This window comes from Rana temporaria, chromosome 11 (assembly GCF_905171775.1).
Source record: "Rana temporaria chromosome 11, aRanTem1.1, whole genome shotgun sequence".
Taxonomy (NCBI): domain Eukaryota; kingdom Metazoa; phylum Chordata; class Amphibia; order Anura; family Ranidae; genus Rana; species Rana temporaria.
In genome coordinates this window covers 149221601-149239594 of record NC_053499.1, presented here as the reverse complement: position 1 = coordinate 149239594, position 17994 = coordinate 149221601, and the positions used below count along the sequence as shown (strand labels likewise).

The following is a 17994-nucleotide window of genomic DNA, read 5'->3' as shown; positions in this document are numbered from 1 at the left end:
CCATTGAAATCAATGGGCAGCGCCGCCGTACCGCCAGCAAAGCGCCAGTGTAGCTTTTAACCCCTTTTTCAGCCGCTAGCAGGGGATAAAAGCGCTGCAAAAACGACGGTAAAGCACTGAAAGCACTCTTACCTTAATCTTCCAGCAGCCAACGAGGGTGGGCCCTCTGCTGGGCCTGCATTGTATGGGATGACAGAGAGCTGCGACAAGTTGGCAAATGAAAGGAAGAGGCTTTGGGGCACGGAGAGGAGGAAGCATGCAGGAGCAAGGGCTCGACAAACCCCAGGCACCAGGCTGCTATGGCGGCAAGAAACTGCCTGGGTTGCTGCATAAAGGCCCCCCCCCCCCCCCCGATGTGATTGGGGGGGGGGGGGGAATAAAGTTTTAGTTCTCGTGTTTAGCATGCTTTATTGTACAGGAATACAAGAGCTCAGCACCCAGTACATATATATTTGATCTCTCCTTTAAAGTGGACCTCGCCTTGGATATATTTTTCCATGTTATGTGCATGCATGCTTAGCAATGCATCACAGGACTCCCCGACAATGCCTTAACCTGCTTCACTTTTCAAGGATAGTGTCATCTTTGTTCAGGCACCATCCAGGGTCATCATCTACTTCCTGGACTAGGATGTTGGCTCAGCGATGACACAATCATGTAAATGCCTGTGAAGTTCTTAGCTGTGTTCACAAAATTTCCAACACAGACGCAATGGCGTCATATCACTTCCAGGTTACCCGGATGAAAATGGAGTCACTAAAAAAAAAAAAAAAAAGTTAAGAATTTGATCACACCGATCTTGGTGTGGTCAAATGCTTTTAAATGCATAGGAGGGGTCTGGGGTATTATAGACCCTAGATTTCTTCGTAAAGAGTACCCGTCACATGCCTTATTGCTGTCCTGAGGGATGTTTATATTCTTTGTGATAGCAACATAGGTGTGTGCAGCCTATTACATTAGGGTGTGCACCCCAAGGCTCAAACACATTGCCCTATCAGCTGTAGGGCAATGGCCAGTGTCAATAGAACAGTGGATGGTGTCAGTGGGCAGGGACTGTTGTCAGTTTATTTTTATTATTTTTTTATTATTACTTTTTACAATTTATTTTTTAGAATATTTTTTTTACAATATGTTTTTATTATTTTCTTTTACAATTTTTTAGGAGCACCTTTGCGAGACTTTGGTGAGATATCAGGGGCCTAAACAGACCCCTGATATCTAACTTTTAAGACAAGGAAAGGGGTTGAGAACAGAGATTCTTGAGTCCCTTTCGGGGAATCTGTGCAGCAGGGGGAATCTGTGCAGCAGGGGGAATCTGTGCAGCAGGGGGAATCTGTGCAGCAGGGGGAATCTGTGCAGCAGGGGGAATCTGTGCAGCAGGGGGAATCTGTGCAGCAGGGGGAATCTGTGCAGCAGGGGGAATCTGTGCAGCAGGGGGAATCTGTGCAGCAGGGGGAATCTGTGCAGCAGGGGGAATCTGTGCAGCAGGGGGAATCTGTGCAGCAGGGGGAATCTGTGCAGCAGGGGGAATCTGTGCAGCAGGGGGAATCTGTGCAGCAGGGGGAATCTGTGCAGCAGGGGGAATCTGTGCAGCAGGGGGAATCTGTGCAGCAGGGGGAATCTGTGCAGCAGGGGGAATCTGTGCAGCAGGGGGAATCTGTGCAGCAGGGGGAATCTGTGCAGCAGGGGGAATCTGTGCAGCAGGGGGAATCTGTGCAGCAGGGGGAATCTGTGCAGCAGGGGGAATCTGTGCAGCAGGGGGAATCTGTGCAGCAGGGGGAATCTGTGCAGCAGGGGGAATCTGTGCAGCAGGGGGAATCTGTGCAGCAGGGGGAATCTGTGCAGCAGGGGGAATCTGTGCAGCAGGGGGAATCTGTGCAGCAGGGGGAATCTGTGCAGCAGGGGGAATCTGTGCAGCAGGGGGAATCTGTGCAGCAGGGGGAATCTGTGCAGCAGGGGGAATCTGTGCAGCAGGGGGAATCTGTGCAGCAGGGGGAATCTGTGCAGCAGGGGGAATCTGTGCAGCAGGGGGAATCTGTGCAGCAGGGGGAATCTGTGCAGCAGGGGGAATCTGTGCAGCAGGGGGAATCTGTGCAGCAGGGGGAATCTGTGCAGCAGGGGGAATCTGTGCAGCAGGGGGAATCTGTGCAGCAGGGGGAATCTGTGCAGCAGGGGGAATCTGTGCAGCAGGGGGAATCTGTGCAGCAGGGGGAATCTGTGCAGCAGGGGGAATCTGTGCAGCAGGGGGAATCTGTGCAGCAGGGGGAATCTGTGCAGCAGGGGGTGCCTGGGCACACCTGGCACACCCTGTGCGCACGCCTATGGATAGCAATAAAAAGTGTTAAAAAAAAAAAAAAAAAAACACACATATGTAATGTAACAGAGTAAAAAAATTAACAGCGGTTGTCTCACACATGTGAGGCATCACCATGAACATTAGATCATGGGCAGAGATTCTAGCACCAGACCCCCTGTGAAAATATAAAGTGGTGGTGGTGTAAAAACTTTTAAAGCGTCGCCCATGGAGAGTAAAATTTATAGTTTGTCGCCATTTCACCAGCTTGCAAAATTTTACAGCGCGGCGCGTTTGGCATCTTTTTTACTTGGCGTAACAATCTAACAAAGAACGTCTTTTTTTTTTGCATTATTTATGATTCAAAAATGTGTATTCTTTCCAAAAAAACAAAAAAAAAGCATAAATACTGTGCGTCATAGAAAAAGAAGTGGCAAAAAAAAAAAAAAAAAAAAAAAAACAACGTTTTATGCTGCTTTAAAAAATATATAATGTTTGGGGGCGCCAACTCATTCAAGAGCACAGAAAAAAAATAAAAAATGTTTTTACATGTAAACAAAAAGTGGCAGAAAAAGGTCTGGTCTTCAAGGTGGCTAAGCAATGTCACTAACCGGAGCTCAAGGACGGCTTTTTAATGATAAAAGGTGGAGCTTTTCTGAACAATGATCCTGCTTCTGTGTATTGTGACCTGTCAGGAATGTATTCATGCAGTTACTGAAAGGTTCACTTTAATAGAGGCCAAAAACAGGATGTTGTAATGAAAACATGAAGAAAAAAATAAATAAAAAATTTGCCTAAGGTGGCGCATATTTCAGATAATTGACACAAAGCCGCAATCCTTAAAAGGCCAATTTGTAGAATGGGTGTCAAGTGATAAGAGAACCGTTGCAATTTCTGGAAGAGACGACTGCATGGCTGAAATTTCCCCGACGCAGACATCCTGAGGAATAGTTTCTGTCACTCAATTGATGTTATTTGGTGACATAAGTCGCTCTCTCCATTTCCTGCAAACAAGACGGCGGATCCTGTTTTAACACAACGCAAGCCCCTATGCCTGGGTCCGAGAAAGAATGCAGACAAATCACGACCGCGAGAACCAAATGGTGGTGAAACCCGTTATTCCTGGTCATTTACAGACAAATTTCTTCCCTTTTCACAGGTTTACAACGTGTCATCATCACAAATCACACTTGTCTTCTCAATGAACCGATTCATTGACAAAATTCTGAGTTTAGACACCAAACATTGACTAGGTAGGTTGAATTTGAAGTCTCCAGCCCCGCCACTTAGCAATTACAACAGCCATTTCATCTGAGAGAAATCCTGAAAACATGACCTGTTGGGGCGCCTTGAGGACGGAGGACATTGACCTAAGGAACCAGCAACTGACCTACAACATTGTAAAGCCTCGTACACACGATCGCATTTCTGTCGGACAAAGCGTAGGTCTTGGGCGTGAACTTGAACTGCATACAAACAGGAAAAAATTGTCAGCCAACAAACACGATACTATGTGGTTTTTCAGCTCTTTAGCGCCACCCTTTGGGCAACTTCTGCCAATGTTGCGTTATGGTGAGAATTGCTTCTGAGCATGCGTGTTTGTACTTTGGAGTTTTGTCCGGTTTTCTGTACACACGATCGGAAAATCCGACAACACACATTTGTTGTCAGAAAATTTTAAAGGGGTTGTAAAAGGTAAAATTTTTTATTTATTTTTTCATAAATAGCTTCCTTTACCTTAGTGCAGTCCTCTTTCACTTACCTCATCCTTCCATTTTGCTTTTAAATGTCCTTATTTCTTCTGAGAAATCCTCACTTCCTGTTCTTCTGTCTGTAACTCCACACAGTAATGCAAGGCTTTCTCCCTGGTGTGGAGTGTCGTGCTCGCCCCCTCCCTTCGACTACTGGAGAGTCAGGACGCTCTCTACGTTGCAGATAGAGAAAGGAGCTGTGTGTTAGTGGGCTCCAGAGAACACATTACATCCCTTTAACCGCTTAAGGACCGCCTGATGACGATTTACGTCGGCAGAGCGGCACGGCTGCGCAAAAGGACGTACGGGTACATCCCCTTTAAGAGCCCAGCCGGTCGTATGCTCCCTGACCGCTCCTGCGGGACCCGCGATCGGGTCACAGAGCTGAAGAACGGGGAAAGTGAGTGTCACTGATCATCTGTTCCCTGTCATAGGGAACGACGATCAGTGACGTCACACACCAAGCCACGCCCCCACACAGTAAGAATCACTCACTAGGGGGCGAGCACGACACTCCACACCAGGGAGAAAGCCTTGCATTACTGTGTGGAGTTACAGACAGAAGAACAGGAAGTGAGGAATTCTCAGAAGAAATAAGGACATTTAAAAGCAAAATGGAAGGATGAGGTAAGTGAAGGAGGACTGCACTAAGGTAAAGGAAGATATTTAGGAGGAAAAAAATAAAAATTGTACCTTTACAACCCCTTTAAGTAGATATACCACAGTCATATTTTCAAGAACTCTTGGCGTATAAGAAGTTTTAAATCTGAGTGTTTTCTTTCCAACCACTGGCTTCAAAGACACAAGTCTCCCACTCCGTCATTAAGAATGAAAGATTCTTTATAAATAACCAGGGCCACTATTTTTACTTTTCTTTAAATGAGAAGCCAGTGAAGGATTTCATTATGGAGATGAATAATCACGTCTGCAGACATGACAGTCGGTTGAGAATGTGGGATCATAGGAAACCAGTCTGCTTCCTGCCTTTGGAAGCCAAGGGTCACCGCCAAGCACAATGCGCAGTTCTACGCAGAGCCGTGCGCACAATGCGAGTGCGTTTCTATTCACAGCACAGAAATCCCCATCTAAAAAGCACCCCATGAATTTGATGAGCTTTTAGACTTCAGGTCTTTTCAATGTCATTTTAAAATGTAAAAAGTTGCAGGAATGCGATTGCCATTGATTACTAGCAATCAAAAAGTTCATGGGACTGCAGACTACAACCCCCTTGAAATCACCAATCTCACTAGCATGCTTAAAGAAACCACAAGACCTATTTAAAAAAAACGAAACGCCAATAAAAATAGTGCCCATCCGTGCCGCCTATCCTTGCCCATCAATGCCACCACGTCAGTGCCGCACCATCAGTGCCCATCAGTGAAGGAGAAAACTTACTTATTTACAAAGTTTTATAACAAACAAAAAAATAATAATAATAATAATAATAATAATAATAATAATAATAATAATAATGTAATTTTTTTATTTTTTTTTGCAGAAAATTAAAATCCCAGAGGTGATCAAATACCACCAAAAGAAAGCTCTATTTGTGGGTACAAAATGATAAAAATTTAGTTTGGGTACAGTGTAAGCACGACCGCGCAATTGTCATTCAAAGTGCAACAGCACTGAAAGCTAAAAATTGGTCTGGGCGGGAGGGTGTATAAGTGCCCTGTATGGAAGTGGCTAAACAAAATCGCCGCTCCACCCACCCATTGGGGTCTATAATTTTTCTGGACCCGAAAATTGCGTCCGCGCATGCACAATAAAACGGTGGGGAAGTCGCGCATGCTCGGTAAAGCTCCGCAAACAGCTGCTTGCTGACGTTGGCGCACTGGAAATGACGTGGTCGAGAAATTTCATGGGTCGAGTTTTTTTATTTTTTTTATTACACCCCTCTCTAAACTGTAAAAAAAAAAAAAAAAAAAAAAAAAAAAACACAACACTTCCTGAATCTGCCACTTTCTGTATTGATAACCAGGGCTACTCAGCCCTGAACACTGTGGTCAAAGTGCGCCCCTCGGTCATACGCTGCCCTGCTCTCTTCGCTCCCCCCTCAACCCCTCCTTCCTGCCTGTCAGCGCCCTCTCTGTCTCTGCCCCGCCGCTATTACTGAAAATAAAAAAAAACTAAAAATTGTCACTGCCAGCCGCTCTATTAGAGGCTGGCATACCACACTGTGTAAATCCTTTCTAAAAACAAGCATTCTAACTATCTATTTAGAGCTGTCTTCAGGCCGGTCACGTGACTCGCAGCCGCTTTACAGCTCAGAGACTGGGCTTCTGCGGGAGGAGCCGAGTGGCCACTTGATCTCCCTGGCTGACGTCAGAGGGAGATCGCGGTCCCTCCTGCAGTAGCCATGTATCGAAGATGAAAAGCGCCCACGAGTCACGTGACCGGCCTGAAGACAGCTCTAAATAGCCATTTAGAATGCTTGTTTTTAGAAAGGATTTACACAAGTGTGGTATGCCAGCCTCTAATAGAGAGCGGCTGGCAGTTTTTAATAAAAAGGCTTAATAAACACTTTAAAAGTGTTACCCACAACAGTAAAATCAGTCTGTATATGCAGTAAAGCACGCTTGTTATACTTACTCTGAAACCTAAGGCCCCTTTCACACTGGGGCGGTGGGAGCGTCGGTGGTAAAGTGCCGCTTTTTTTTAGCCGTGCTTTACCGTCAATTTTGCGGTGCTATTACCTCCCCGCAATCGGCCGAAAAAGAGTTTAAAAAAAGGGGGCGCTTTGCCGGTGGTATAGCCGCGGTGCCCATTGATTTCAATGAACAGGAGAAGTACACACATCACTCCAAAGATGCTGCTAGCAGGACATTTTTTTTACTGCCTTGCTAGCGCACAGCTCCAGTGTGAAAGCCCTCGGGCGATACCTAGACCTCCTCTGTAACTCAAAACATGCAACCTGTAGATTTTTTTAAACGTCGCCTATGAAGATTTTAAACGGTAAAAGTTTGTCGGCATTCCACGAGCGGACGCAATTTTGAAGCGTGACATGTTGGGTATCAATTTACTCGGTGTAACATTATCTTTCATAATATTTAAAAAAAAAATAGGGATAACTTTACTGTTGTCTTATTTTTTAATTAAAAAAAAGTGTAATTTTTTTCCCAAAAAAAGTGCGCTTGTAAGACCGCTGCGCAAATACGGCGTGACAAAGTATTGCAACGATCGCCATTTTATTCTCTAGGGTGTTAGGATAAAAAATATATATAATGTTTGGGGGTTCTAATTAGAGGGAAGAAGATGGCAGTGAAAATTGTGAAAAATGACATTAGAATTGCTGTTTAACTTGTAATGCTTAACTTGTGATACCAAGGGCCACCACCAGATGGCGCCAGCTTACACATCTGGTGGTAATAACTTGTAATACTAACGGCTCACCACCAGATGGCGCCAGCTCCAAGTCGCCAGGACCCTATTTCTAGTCGCCATGGCGACCGGGATTTGTCGAGCTTAAAGGAACCTATTAAGAAAAAAAAAACACCTTTACAACCCCTTTAAGCAAAACAATGGGCACCATTTAACCCTGAAGACTGAGGACATCTTGTGATGAAGAAGAGGCACTGCAGGGGATAGCTTTAGATTGATGATAAGTATCGCAGTCAAAGTTTGTTTTTTGTGACTCCGGCCTTACATAAACATAACAAAGAAAGCCAGCCATGTTTTGTAACAGAGTGATACCAAAACTCTGAGTCTCCTCATCTCAGCTGTCTTCTGGGAACAGGTGCACTTTATTAGTCAATAAAGGAATTCCATCCTCTCCCTGGAATGCGGCACAGTTTACATACTTTCCTTTACATGCAGACAAAATTATTCACCTGTCTAAGGTTTCCATATAAAGCCTTTTATTGGCAGCCAAAAAATGCTTCATGAAAACATTGTGTACAGCGAAGTCCGGGAACACAAATGTAAGTTCAGACAAAACTATTTTAGCTTGGAATGGAATCAGGAAGGGCTCTATACCAACACCTGCCTGGCTTCTACTGCTATCTGTGGGTCTATTAGAGATATTTCCCTCATTTCCTGTCCTGCCAACAACAGGTTACCCAGACAGAGGAATGCTTGGCAACAAAGGGAGAAAAATTATTTCTTCTTTAGTAGAGGAGGCGGCTAGAACCCCTGCCAGAGTCATTGCTGAAGATTTCCCCTTACTTCCTGTCTGGTGAAGCAGTTGTCAGCAAAACAGGAAGTGAGGGTAATTCTCTCTAATGCTGGCCATATACGATTCTTTATTTATTTTTTTACCAGCGGATTCCCCCAATGCACACATTCGATTCCTGCTGAGACTTTGTATTCCGACAGTGGAGAGCGTTCCCCGCCATCAGAATACAATGATCAGTGATGGCAGCGGCACAGAACATATGATAATTTGACTTCTGTACAAGCAGCCTACCCATACATGGATTGAAGTCCGGCCTGTCTCTGCTGGACCATCTGAACATCGATCCATGTATTGTCAATGAATATCAATCTCAACTACTTACCTAGCACCGCTTTCAATCCAGCGCTGTACCATTCTGCAGTAGCGCTCGTCTTCTCTCCTTTCTTAAAAAGGCACCAGAGATGTCAATCAAATTCTCAGAGGAGGGAGAGGGGGCAGGGTCGGGGGCCAAGCCGTGCTGTGTGTTTCTATAGATGCACACAGTGCAGCTTGGGATCGAGCCCACGTGAGTGCCCCAACAGCAAATCGCTTACTATGGGGGCACTCTGAGAAGAAGGAGGAGCAAACATTGCGGGCAAGGGGAACCCAGAATAGGAGGTTTGGGGCCACTGTGCAATACAATTGCACAGGAGCAAGTATAACAAGTTATTTAAATAATAAAAAAAAATAAAAAAAACACACACATGCACCTTTACAACTATTTTAAATACAAATCATTTCACATTCTTAAAAATATTTTCTCAAACACATAGTTCAATGTCTCCAAACCAACATTGATATGATGTTTAGGCCTCTTTCGCAGGGGCGATCCGACCAGGTCTTCCTGACAGTTTTTCAAGCAGACCTGATCTGAAGGTCAATGCATTCCTATGGCCAGGCGGGCGTTAACATGGCTGGTTACACTCGCCTACCTCTGGGTCCAATCTGGTAAAAAAGAAAAGGGGGGGGGGGGGTATCTGTCCTTATACATTTAGGCAGATCGGATTAGAGCAGCGTTTACAACTTCAGTCCTCAAGGAGCCCCAACAGGTCATGTTTTCAGGATCTCCCTCAGATGAAACAGCTTTGGTAATTAACAAGGCAGTGAAACTGATCAAATTGCCCGTGCAAAATAATGAAAAGCCTGAAAACATGACCTGTTGGAGCACCTTGAGGACTGGAGTTGAGAAACACTGGATTACAGGGTAATTGCCCGTACACACGATCCGAATATCGGACGAAAACGATCGTCCGAGGAAGAATCGTACGATTTTCGGATCGTGTGTACACTACTTTCGAGAGCCGATCACGACAGTTCATCCGATATTATTCGATCGAACAAGCACAAAAATTTTCCTCGTACGATTTTCGTTTAGTATAGTTGTCGTTCGAAAATACAATACAAATACATTACAACACATGACATCACTTCCGAGTACGAGAATTTGTGTGACTTTAATAACCTATTTCATTTTACTTGCGACTATTAAGCGAAAAAAGTCGTATGATCCGTCGTCCGATAGTCGGATCGTGTGTACGGGCCATAAGTCCGGGGTAAACAGACAGCAGAGTCCAATTACTACCATCCACCCATAGAGCAGAGTGGGCTGCATCCACGTCTGCTCTGCACAAAGTGAGCAGACACAGATTTGTCATCCGTCCGCTCTCCTTCGATCAGCTAAGGATATGCGAGCTGATCCCCTGCCGATCAGAACGGAATCCGCCCCAAGTGAAAGGGGCCTTTAATGTTCAGTAAGCCAGCAGATACAATGTAACATGATGTAAATCAGTAGTGTCCAACTTGTAACAGATTGGAATGTAATGTCAATATTCGTTCTACTTCAACAAAAACAAATCTGCACAACCTGCAAAGCACACCATACAAATAAAATGCATTTTAAATTGCAGCCCCTTCCAGATCCATGAATCCACAGAGCAGGCCACTGATAAAGCAATGCACACAAACCGGACCTCTCTGCAGCATTCTACGCATCGCATCGGAAAGGCACCACACAGGTTGGCAGGTTCTGCTAATTAAAAAGCGTTACAGTTCAGATTAATAGTACATCAACATGATCCTGTCAGTGCTGCAGTCTCATTAACCGCCAGCAATCAAAGCTAAAATATGCACAAACCCGACACCTACCTCTGTGATACAATCGCTCTGGTGCGAGGTAAAGCATGAACGCCGCCGAGAGATTCCCAGAGCAAAGGCGAGGCAAGGTAAGCGGGTCTCCAGCTGCTTTAAGCCGGGATTAGTGTGCATGTCTGTCTTATGGCAAAAGGCTGGGGAGGTGTAGTACCGAGTCCTGATCCACCGAGCGTCACGGGAGCTGCCAGGACCGAGGCGGAATCGCTTCAACCCAGGAAGACTCCTGTGGAATTTATGTTCCGTTTCACTGAAACTCACAGTACATGTACTACATACCAATAGCAGGCAAGCTCCCCAATACACAGAAAACGCATCAGCCGCTACTTCTAATACCTACTTCTCAACTGCGCCTTGAATCGCCGGTATTGTTTACATAGTCCATGTCACTCCAGCCAGATTCCTTTTTATTATGTGAACCAAGAGCCTTTAGTCACCCCTCCCCCTCCAAAAAAATGTGAGAGAAAGAAAGAGAGGCTATGTCATTCCTAAATACCACCCATTCTTTAAATAACCCACAGCTTCCTACATAAGCTGGAGTGCCCCCCCTCCACCCTCTCTCCCTAAAAACAGTGCCAAAGAGTCCATCACCTAAATAAAGGCAAACATGGTCGTCTCTCCTAAAATAACTGGAAGGGTCCGCACGTACGGGGCAAAGACAGAATTCTCAGCCATACAGATGCAAACAAAAGAAAAAACATAAAATGTTTATACTAAACAGATGCAAAAGTTTTACACCGATGCAAACCAAAAGAAAGCCGGTGATCTGCCGATATGGTTCTGGCTAACGTGAAAGTTCCTGCGCAGGTGCAATCTGATCTGGCGATATGGTTCTGGCTAACGTGAAAGTTCCTGCGCAGGTGCAATCTGATCTGGCGATATGGTTCTGGCTAACGTGAAAGTTCCTGCGCAGGTGCAATCTGATCTGGCGATATGGTTCTGGCTAACGTGAAAGTTCCTGCGCAGGCGCAATCTGATCTGCCGATATGGTTCCAACTAACGAGAAAGTTCCTTTAAGGACTGCGCAGGCGCAAACTTGCCGACGGAAAAATCTCCGAACCTCACCCGGCATCCAGGGCGACGTGGATTTTGAGGAAATCGCTTGGATGGCTCGCTCGCCCTCCTGGCTCTTTTTTTAACATCCTCCAATCCACGGAGATGTTAAAGAATGAGCCTGGATGCCGGGCGAGATTCTGAGATTTCCGTCGGCAAGTTTGCGCCTGCACAGTCCTTGAAGGATCTTTCTCGTTAGGGGAACCTTAAGGACAAGTCACCGGTTCACACAGGGGCGACCCTGAAAGTCGTGCTCCGCTCTGTTCAATGGAACCGTTCTAATAGGAGCGACTCCAAGTCGCTCCGACTTAGAAAAAGGTTCTTGTACGACTTTGGGGGCGAGTTATCAACATTGCAACAATTTTATTTTTATTTTTATTTTTTAACCAAAACTGTATGCATGGTATGCTAAACAGCCTTTTTATGGTAAATATCCCCCCTCCCCTCGTAACCCACCCTAATCCCATTTGTGTCAAACAATAATGAACCTTATAATCTTGACACACTACAGTTTTTTTGGTGCAACCCCACGGGTTGCATGGGGGGAAAAAAAAGGCAGCTTTAGTCTGGAGCCGCTGTACTAACAATACAAGGTTAGTCCAGCGCGATCTCCCTGCTGAGTTCTTACAGGTCCCATTTCGATTTTAGGGAACCTGCAGAGCATTACACCAAAAGTCAGCAGATTTCAGGCACGATCAGACTCTCAGGATAGCGGTCGGCACATACCTCGGATACAGGTAGGAAGATCAATGAACTACAAGAGCACTCACTACACCCTTGCAGTTAAAGTGCTAAAAGCCGTCAGCTGCAATGGATGATGGAACTTGTAGTCTATTCAAATGACATACCTGTGTGGGCGGAGGCCACGCTGTTTATAAAATTGTGAAAGCTGGTGCAGGGAGAGGACCCCCAACTATTGGGGGGAATCAAGGGTGCATGCTGAACATGATACTAAAAATGTACGTTTACAATCCCTTTAAGAAAGGGTTCTAACCCTTTGTCAATTTTTTATTACCATCTGTGTTCCATTGGGGATATCTCCCTTGACTTCCTGTTCCATATTCAACACAGGAAGTGATAGGAAATACATAGGGAGGCCCCCCACCCCCCCAAAATGAATAGGTAGAGAGCTCTTGCGCCTCCAAAATGAACTCAATGAGTAGTGAAGAAAAGTGCGTATTAGTGCTGCTCAATCTATGTGTAAATAAATAAATACATAAGTGACTGATGATTGGGGTGATGAGCGCAATAAATGTGCAAAATGTGAAGGTGAGCACAGCTACGCTCACCTTCAAACCCCACCCCCCCCAAGACACCAGACAATTCCCCCTCCATTACTTTTGTGGGGGATAATGGTAAGCACTAAGCAGGCCAAACAGAGGGTGAATCTCCCTAATGGGGGCACAGACAGCGATAAAAACCAGACAGGGGTTCCAATTCCTCTCCACTGTCCAAAACTTAAATAATAAAAAAAATAAAAAAAGTTTTGCCTTTAGTTATATTTAGTAATTTTAGTGAAAGTTGCAGTTTTAAATAGACTGAAAACATCTGGAATAATGTGAACATGTTACATGAGATTTTAGAGTTTGGCTTTTGTTGATCTACATGAAGTTGAACCTATCCGGCTTCACTACAATGACATCACTTTTTCGGAATGAGCACAAGGTGGGGGGGGGGGGGGGGGGGGGGGGGGGGGGGGGGGGGAGGAAGCTACAATGGGAGGCCCTACTGAGGAATCTGTGTCCATTGGTGACAAGTCCTAAAGGAAGGGCCCAGCACAATGTTACATTGCTGCACCCCCCGTCCCCCCAGTGACAATATACTCTTTACTCTGCAACACCCCCAATAATGTAAAATACTGGGGCATCCAGCACACAAGAGGAAAAGATTGTGATTTCTACACTGTTACTGATTTTGAGATCCATCAGCGGCTGTCCACAGACATCGGCATAGATCCGCTGATCGTCATCACAAAGGAGCGCCGGTGTACAGATCATTATTGGGGTGGAGAGCCCCAATGTTGTCACTGCAGAGGGGTACAGATTAGATTACAAGCCATACACATCAGATGCATGTGTTCTGGGGGGGGCTTTTTCTTCTACCGTTTCCAATTAATAGTACCAGGTGGTATGAACGATCTCCATCCTAAATACCAGGACTCCTCAAGAGCCAGTATACACGCTATACTAAAGACAGAACTCAACGGAGACAGGCATGTCAGCAATACCCCAATATTCTACACACCCCGCAAAACACCCTCCAATATTCTACCCCACCCCCACAACATCCCAGTAGGAGGTCTGACCAATATCGGCACATTTCTGACAGATTTGATAAATGTGACCCCCCCCCCAAAAAAATTCTACAGCCCCTGCAACATTCCCCCCCCCCCCAATATTCTACAGCCCCTGCAACGCAACACCCCCCAATATTCTACAGCCCCTGCAACCCAACCCCCCCCCCCCAATATTCTATAGCCCCGGCAACACCCCCCCCCCCCCCAATATGCTACAGCCCCTGCAACACCTCCCCCCAATATTCTACAGCCCCTGCAACGCAACCCCCCCAATATTCTACAGCCCCTGCAACGCAACCCCCCCCAATATTCTACAGCCCCCTGCTAGGCAACCCCCCCCCCAATATTCTACTGCCTCTGCAACCCACCCCCCCAATATTCTACAGCCCCTGCAACTAGGGTTGTCCCGATACCACTTTTTTAGGACAGAGTACAAGTACAGATACTTTTTTCAAGTACTCCCCGATACCGAATACCGATACTTTTTTTTAAATGTGTCCCCATATCCAGACATGTCCCCCCCCCATATATGCAGCCATGTCCCCCTTACCGTACATGCTGCCGCGCCGCCTCTTGGTTAATACGGGCGGGGAACATTACAGCTTTCATTTGAATAGCTGTAGTCTTTCGCGCCGCGTATAGACATGCCCCCTTGCTCGGGATTGGACAGTTCACCCGAGCAAGGGGGAGTGTCTATACGCGGCGGGAAACAGAACAGCTATTCAAATGAAAGCTGTAATGTTCCCCGCCCGTATTAACCAAGCGGGGATGCGGCGTACTACTCCCGCAAATACTCGGAATCGGTCCCGATACCGATACTAGTATCGGTATCGGGACAACCCTACCTGCAACCCTTGGGGGGCACACCCTAAGGCTCCATGCACACTGAAGCTGATAAATTGTAGTTTATTGGTGTTTTTTTTTTTTTTTAAACCCCATAAACTGCATTCTATGTTAGCCTATGTGTCCATGCACACATGGACGTTTTTTAGCGTTAACGAGCAGTGGAGATTATGTTTTTTTTGCTGAACGCTAGAAATTTGCGTTCAAAGTGCCGTTTTTCAGAGGGGAAAACGCTAAAAACGCAAAACGCTGATAAACACAGATCGCCAGCGTTTTTTTTAATCCATTGAAAAAAAAAAAAACGCTACACTAAAAAACGTTGAAAGGCTCCCTGCAAAGCTACTGGCGCTTTTCATAGCTTTTTTTTCGCTTCCACTGTGCATGGAGCCTAAGAACGCATAACATTAGATGGTGCAGCTATAAGACTGACAGAGGAAATGATTACAGCGCTCACATACTAAATGACATTTAAATCCTGTAAGGCTATAAAACACCTGAACATATTCAGCAAACAAGCTAAACATACGAAGATTTGGTCACACAGTGCTGAAGAAAGACAGAATGGAAGGCGCGCACCTCGTGTATTACCAGAAATGTTATTAAATTAAGAAATTTTTGTATAAAAGTGGGTACTACTCACAAAATGCAACTGGCCATAAACACAGTGCGAGGGCATGCACAGAACACGGGGTACAGCCAACACGTTTCAGGGGTGCACCCCCTTCCTCCGAGGAAGGCAGCATCCACCTAGTTTTGGGGATACCCTATATACCTTTCACATCACCATTTTATGTGACATCCGATACGCCACACCTTGGAAGACCTATTAGCGCTGGAAGTGACTGCCCTTTTTGTATTTCCACATAGTGCTTAAGCCCACTACTACGTCAGAGTACCCCATAACCCGATACTGATTATCCCCCCCACCCCCCAAAAAAAAAACAACAACAACGTTCACAATCTCCAGTTTTGCTTTCTGAACTCAGAGAAGGAATCTTACGTCAGAACTTTCACCTGAAGACCAACAGAAGGAAAATACACAACTCCGTGTTCACCTCATCATCTCACATTACATCACCTGACCCCAACAGAGCCCTAAAGTGCATCACACCCCGACCCCCCCCCCCCCCCAGAATGCATCACACCCCCGACGCCGAACCCAGAATGCATCACACCCCAACGCCATCCCAGAATGCATCACACCCCGACCTCCCCCCTACCCAGAATGCATCACACCCCCGCCGCCGTCCCCCCCCAGAATGCATCACACCCCGCTGCCACCCCACCCCCCCAGAATGCATCACACCCCAACCCCGACCCCCCCCCAGAATGCATCACACCCCCGACGCCGAACCCAGAATGCATCACACCCCAACGCCATCCCAGAATGCATCACACCCCGACCTCCCCCCTACCCAGAATGCATCACACCCCCGCCGCCGTCCCCCCCCAGAATGCATCACACCCCGCTGCCACCCCACCCCCCCAGAATGCATCACACCCCAACGCCTCCCCAGAATGCATCACACCCCAACGCCGACCCCCCCCCAGAATGCATCACCCCCCGACCCCCCCCCAGAATGCATCACCCCCCGACGCCGTCCCAGAATGCATCACCCCCCGACGCCGTCCCAGAATGCATCACCCCCCGACATCTGCTCCCCCCAGAATGCATCACACCCCGACCCCCCCCCCCCAGAATGCATCACACCCCGACCCCCCCCCCCCCAGAATGCATCACACCTCGACGCGCCCCCCCAGAATGCATCACACCTCGACGCCCCCCCCCAGAATGCATCACACCTCCCCCCAGAATGCATCACATGCCGACCCCCCCCCCAGAATGCATCACCCCAACATCTACTCCCCCCAGAATGCATCACACCCCAACATCTACTCCCCCAGAATGCATCACACCCCAACCCCTCCTCCCCCAGAATGCATCACACCCCAACATCTCCTCCCCCCAGAATGCATCACACCCCAACCCCCCCCCCCCCAGAATGCATCACACCCCAACATCTCCTCCCCCCAGAATGCATCACACCCCAACCCCCCCCCAGAATGCATCACACCCCAACCCCCCCCAGAATGCATCACACCCCAACATCTCCTCCCCCCAGAGGGCATCACACCTCACTGCTGACCCCCAAAGTGCATCATACTTCAACACCGATCCCCCCAGAGTGCACCGTAGCCCAACGATGACCTCCCCCAACAGTACACCATACCTGCCGCCCCCCAGAGTGCATCACACCCAACCCCACAAAATTCTTCACACCCCAGCACTGACCCCCCCCCCTAGAATGCATCACACCTCAATGCTGACCCCTCCAAATGCATTATACTTCAACAATGATCCAGAGTGCACTGTAGCCCAACGCTGAACCCCCCCCCCCTCAAAAGGTACACCACAAAATGCATCACACCTCAAGGCTGACCCCCCCAAAATGCATCACACCTCAAGGCTGACCCCCCCAAAATGCATCACACCTCAAGGCTGACCCCCCCCAAAATGCATCACACCTCAATGCATCACACCTCAATGCAGACCCCCCAAAATGCATCACACCTCAATGCAGACCCCCCCCAAAATGCATCACACCTCAACGCTGACCCCCCCCAAAATGCATCACACCTCAACACTGACCCCCCCCCATGGTGCATCACACACCCAACACTGACACTCCAGACCCCCCCTCACAATGCAGAATTCCAACACCGATACTGACTACACACCCCAACACCGACCTGTCACTGACCCCTCACAACCTCACTGACCCCTCCCGGCACAGACCCCAATCATCAGCCCTGCCCCCCCTCACAGTGCAGTATGACCAAACCCCAGAATCCCCCACACAATGTACAACCCCGGAATGTATACATACCTCCTCATAGAGCACCCCTCAGTCCTCCCCCCACCACTGACAGCACACACAACCGCCTCACACCGAACTCACCGTCCACCGGGGCCGCTCTCACCCTCTGATATCCCGCCCACCGGAAGTGACGTCACCGCCCCTCACTCCGCACCTCAGATCCCCCGCAGCCGCAGCGGGCCTATGTTCATCGTCTCCAGCCCCGTCCCCGACGTGCGGCCACTCTGTCCTCCCGCCCCGCCCTCTTTCCCCCGACGTGCGCGGCCCCGCCCGATCCACAGGCGCGCCCCCGGGCGCTCACCAAGAAAATGCGCATGCGCCGCATCATCTCTGCCTGCTTACCTCTGTGTATGTGTGAGCGCGTACCTCCTACCAGAGCGCGCCTGCCGGTCCCCGTGTCTTTTGGCGCCCCCTGATGGACATACTATGAACTGCAGGTGGCAGTGTGGGAGATCATTTCAACAGAGAGAGTGATGTGTTACAAGAAACTGACAACAGAAAACATTACAAGAGACTGTCACTGTGCAGAGATGAGACATACAAGAGACTGTCACTGTACAGAGATGAGACATACAAGA

General features: G+C 47.6%; 1 protein-coding gene across 2 annotated transcripts in view; it reads right to left on the bottom strand.

Moving 5' to 3' along the window:
* GARRE1 (granule associated Rac and RHOG effector 1) overlaps window positions 1-17605 on the bottom strand; it is a 96701-nt gene extending 79096 nt beyond the window's left edge. Inside the window, exon 1 of one of the 2 annotated variants that reach the window (XM_040329431.1) lies at window positions 17498-17605. The gene's annotated coding sequence lies outside the window, so the exon portion shown is untranslated. Of the gene's footprint in view, window positions 1-17425 lie in introns of both variants that reach the window. The other variant, XM_040329432.1, reaches the window with a different exon arrangement.
* Window positions 17606-17994: the final 389 nt, after the last annotated feature.